This window comes from Cupressus sempervirens, chromosome 3, assembly GCF_028749045.1.
Source record: "Cupressus sempervirens isolate cs-2001-9-10 chromosome 3, ASM2874904v1, whole genome shotgun sequence".
NCBI lineage: Eukaryota > Viridiplantae > Streptophyta > Pinopsida > Cupressales > Cupressaceae > Cupressus > Cupressus sempervirens.
In genome coordinates, this window is record NC_143120.1 from 129,586,772 (window position 1) to 129,592,771 (window position 6,000).

Here is a 6,000-nt window from a genome sequence, read left to right on the forward strand (position 1 = left end):
AATAGTTATGGTGCAAATAGCTTCATAGTCAACAATCTATCTACATACTCAATAACTCCTACTTTGATACCACTATAAAGGTACAACCCAAGAAAAATTGAACACAATTTAAAAATGAGAATTTTATTATTAGAAATGATATGCTATTATATTCATTACAACAAAAATAGACTCAACTACAAGCCCTGTGGGCTTACAATGTTATCAGTTTTTGAAGAAAAACCATTCTCACAATACCTTCTCCTAAATTCTAGAAAAGCTACCTTTACAATGTAACAAATGACCTTAAGTAACTCAAATTGTTTTTAGGGTTAGGAATAATTTTTAGAACACTCCATTTGGTATCCAGCGCAAAAGAAGAAGGTACTAGAAGATACTCATAGGCACTCATAGGCATGATGGCCATCTTTGTTGCAATGAGAAAATGTACCAGAGAAGCCTCCTCCTCCCTAATCTTGTCCATATCCTCTAACTCTTCCTCTTTGATCTCCAAACTTTTGATCATGGGAGTAGTTGAGACCCTCATTCCTTTGGATTTAGTTGTTACCCAGATCTTCATTTTTCTTCTCGACTTGATTTTGGCCTCCAAAAGACCTAGCACTACCCCTTCCTCCTTGATTGTTCCCTCTTTTCTTTCTATAAAACTATATTTTTATCTTATCCTCAACATGCAAGGAAAAATGGTATGCCTCTTCAATGTTGGCCATTCTAAATAGACTTAGCTCCTCTTGAATGTTAGGTCTTAACCCAATAAGGTAACATGAAATCTTCTCCTTGTTCTTCCACATGCCCTATCCTAGTAAGGACTCAATAAAAATCCTCTATATATATTTGGATAGATTTTTTTTTTTCTTTAAACCTTGAATTTTCTTGAAAAAGTCAAGTTCATAGTCAATAGGAATGAACTGCTTCTTTAGTTTGTCCACAATGTGATCCCATCTTGTGATTCCCTCCCTCGCTCTTCTAGTCCTTTCTAATTAAATCTCTTGCCACTAGATTTTGGCATGGCCCTTCAGTTTAGCCTTCATAAACTTAACCCTATCATAGTCCTCAATATCCTCATACTCAAAATATTCCTCTAGCTCATTGATCTAGTTGATCAACTCATCCAGGTTTGGATTTCCCAAAAACATGTCAACCTCAAGTTTAGGTCTTTTTCTTAGCTTGGGAAAGGCCTTAAAAATAATCTCCTACACTTGGTCTAGGACTTCTCCTTATTCTTATCCTTCATACAAATATTTCCTTCTCCTTCATTTTCCTCCTCACTTTCATCTCTTATGGAAAGATTCATCCCTCTATGAATCTTCTCTTGCAATGCTTGATCTTGTCTCTAGAGGGCTCTAACCTCAAAGGGAACACCTCCAGCCTTTCCACTATGCTCTCTTTTGTGGAGTCATCTTCTTACTATCTCAAAATATACTACCACATAGTCCTAGTGCAAATTTTCCACATTTGGCACTCTATCTATACAGTCAGGAACTCTCACCTTGATACCACTTAATAAGGGCACAACCCCAGACAACATGAACAGAATAAGAAAAGGATACTTTTGTTATCAGAAATGATATGCTATTATATTCAATATAGAAAAGATAGACTTAACTACATGCCCTATGGGTTTATAATGTTACAAGATCTTGGAGAAAAACCCTTCTCACACTACATTCTCCAAAACTCCAAAAATAACTACCTTTACAATGCAAGAAATGACCTTCAATAACCGAAATTAGGTTTAGGGTTAGGAATAAATTTCAAAATCATGTCATTTGGCATTCACCATTAAAGAATAAGGTTCTATAAAATATGTTAGAAGTTTGAGAAAAATTAGAAGAATCTGAAAGTGGTAGTCCAGCTATCGAGAGGAATAACTTTCAATCTAGGAATTTGATTGACAAACCATTTATATTTTTGGAAAGCTCTCTAAGCACTCTATAGGCCTATGGAAAAAAATTATTTCACCTATTTTTTAGGCCTGTAAAAGGTCATTTATTTTCTCAAATATTGGTTTGATGTGTTCTTAAGGGGTCTCTAGGCAACTTATAATTGCATTAACTTTACTCAAACTATAAATCCTTTTGACTTTATTCCTTTTTTGGAATGCTTCTAATTACAAGTACAATCATTCCTCCATCTTACACTCTCTAACTCATCATAATTATGGGTCAACTACAAAATAACCTATTTTTAACACTTGTACATATCCTAAGGTGCTCAAAACACTAACTTAGGAAATCAGTAGTGGAACTATGAGAGTTGGAATTTCTATTTGGCCTAAACGAGTATCCAAAAATACAAACACATTAAAAAAAAAAAATTACACTAAGAATATATTTGGGTGATACAAGATTTCCCTTATATGTTTGGATTCTCCTACATCAACCTCTCCTCTTTCTACATCCTTTGAATGTGACGAATTGGCATCATTATCCAGATGAGCAACCCTTTCTTGACCATCAACTCACCTATCTATCCTTCCTTGTCATTGAGGTAACTCGTAGGCTAGATAGCCTTCTTTGTTGCAGTGAAAATATGTACCATGAAAACCTCCTCTTCTTGAACCTTTTCCACATCCTCTACCTCTTCCTCTTTGGTCTCTAAAGTTTTGATTGTGAGAGCGGTTGAGACCATCATTCCTTTGGTTTTGACTTGTACCCACATCTTCAATTTTTTGCCGGTCCTCATTTTGGCCTCCAAAAGGCCTACCCTTCCCCTTCCTACTTGACCACACACTCTTTTATTTTCATCAAACCTTTTGTTGATCTCCTCAACTCATAAAGAAAACTGACATGCCTCTTCAATGGTGTTCATTTTAACTAGAATTAACACCTAAATATCAGGGCTTAACCCATAAAGGTAATGGGAAACCTTCTCCTATTTTTCTTCTCCATGCCCTATCCTAATAAGGACTTGGTAAAAGATCTCTTTACATTACTTGATAGATTTTCTTGCTTTCTTTAATCCTTGCATCTTTTTGAAGAAATCACGCTAGTAGCCACTACGAATGAGCTGCTTCTTTAGTTTGTCCACCATGAGATCCCATCTTGTGATTTTCTCCTTCCCCCTTTATTCCTTTCTAATTGAATCACTTGCCACAAGACTTTGGCATGGTGCTTCAATATTTTCTTTACAAACTTAAGCCTAATAGGATCTTCAATATCCTCGTACTCAAAGTATTCCACTAGCTTATTGATCTGGTCAATCAACTCATCCGGGTTTAGATTGTTTGAAAACATACAAACCTCAAGTTTAGGTCTTTTTCCTAGCTTGGAAATGGACCTAAAATCCTTCTCCTCTACTCGGTTTAGGAATTCTCCTTCTTCTTCTCCTTCATGTACAACATTTCATTCTTCTTTATTTTCCTCCACACTTTCATCCCTCATGGAAAGATTCACCCCTCTACACATCTCCTCTTGCAATGCCTGAACTTGTGTCTAGAGGGCTCTAACCACAAGGGGAACACCTCTAGGTCTTCCACCATGCTCTCTTAATCGAGGCATCTTCTCACTATCTTAATATCCACAACCACACAATTTTGGTGTAAATTGTCTCATAGTCAACACTCTATCTACATATTCAAGAACTCTCACTTTGATACCAATTGATGAGGTCACAACCCAAGACAAAATGAGTACAACAGGAAAAGGAAAATTTTATTATAAAAAATGATATGCTATTACATTAATTATAGCTAAAATAGACTCAACTACATGGCCTACGGGATTACAATATTATCAGATTCTAAAGAAAAACCCTTCTCATAGTACCTTCTCCCAAATTCCACAAAAACTACCTTTACAATGGAAAAAAACACCTTAAAGTACTTGAATTAGGTTTATAATTAGGAATACATGTTAGAATATTCCATTTGGCATCCACCACCAAAGTAAAAGGTTCTAGAAGGCACACTAAAATTGGGTGCAAAATTAGAAGAATGAAGAAATGGTAGTCTAACTTCCAGAGGAATTTAACTTTTGATTCGAAAGCCTAATTGATGAATTGTTTACATTTTTGGAAAAGATCTCTAAGTATTCTATAGTCTTGTGAAAAAACTTGTTTTTACCCCATTTTCGGGCCTATACGAGGCTGTTTAGTGCCTCAAATCTGACTTTGAAATATTCTTAGAGGGTCTCCAGGCAATTTAGAACTACAATAACTTTTAAACTGTAAAGCATTTTGTCCTGATTCCTTTTCTAGAATACTTTAAATTAAAAGTGCAATCATCCCTCCAACTTACACCGTCTAACTCATCATAATTATGGCTCAGTTACAAAATAACTATTTTTCTACATTGACACATATCCTGAGGTGTTCAACAACACTAACATAGAAAACCAATAGTGGAATCATGATAGTTGGAATCTCAACTTGGCCCAAATTGGTATCAAGAAATATAAACACATTAAATAGAAACTAACACTAAGTATATTTTTGGGTGATAGAGGATTCTTCTTACATCACTGAATACTCCTGCATCAATGCACATGCACACACACAAGCTAGTATATAATATGATTTTCCATGCTTTTCAAGACAAATACTTAGAATTATGATCCAACTTTTCAATGTCCTTCATACCCCATGCTATGAGGTATTTAATTAATTTGTTCATGTTTAGAAAGTGTTTGAATTTTTATTTTATGTAACTATTTAATAAAATATTTATTTATTTATTTAATACATAGCCTTATTGATCAAATATACTTCTCTTAATCATAATACATGTTCTGTACAAATCAAATATACTTGATCTAATAATCAAATATACTCGTCTAATCATTTTATTGATTGGTAGATAATTATTACAAATACATTTAATAAATACAAATGAGAAGTGCACGCTATTTTATATATATATATATATATATATATATATATATATATATATATATATATATATATATATATATATATATATATATATATAAGACATTAATCATTTTATGGGGGAAAAAAAAGCACTTTTACCAAGAAAAAAAATAGGAAAACAAATATTGGAAAAAAAGTGTACAAGAATTAACTTAAGAACCTGATAAAAATACAAAGATAATTTGTTTATATTTTTGACTGATAACGCCTCTAAAAAATCTATATTACAAATAAAAAATAAAAAATTTCAAAAAAAAATTTCTTGTTTTGAGGTGTGAAATAAGAGAAGAAAATTAAAGCAATTAGAAAAATATAAAACTTGTGCATAGGAAATTGTTCAAAATAACTGTGTAAAACCATAATAGGAAGAATGAAGATAGAGAAGCAAAATAGCAGTTAAACACCAAAAGAAAATATGTATATAATTCTATGTATTATTTGGATAAGTAAGATATGGATTGTTTCTACCAATAAGACTACCAAGGTTCCTCCAAAAATTTGAAAATTCTACTTGCATTATGAGATCACCAATCATTGGCAGAGATCAGCAGCCTACAATCTTACTTTAAAACTATCCCTAAAGTCTTTATGTCACACTTGCAAAACCATATAGTCATACAGGCCCAAAACATGTTATTTAAAAATCATTCTCTCATTTATAAGAAAATATATTGTTCACTTTATCAAATACAATGAAATTCTCTTCTAATTAGACTTGTTCATAAGCAACATGACATAGAGGTCATTGCTACATTGTTTTAGTTGAACACAAGGTGCATGGTGTTCCAGCAAAAAGATGGATCAGCCCTTCAAAACACATTATATGTTTAAAGAAAGCAATATTTTTTCTTTGCATTAAATCATTTGAAATAATATGATCAATCTCTGATTGACTAATTGTCTCAGCTACGATGTATAGCTTAAATTTGAAGAATAAACTTCCATCTCCTTCCCATGTGGTAGTGAATGACAAAATATACACTAGTAAATACTCAGTAAACACACCATCTCATCGCTATCGCACAAAATTTCTTGATTTATGTTGGTAAGCAAATTTGTCACTTTAAAATGGCCCAATGGAGTGCATGTGGAAAATTATTCACAATAGTCGGATAGGCCCTTGATATCCAACCT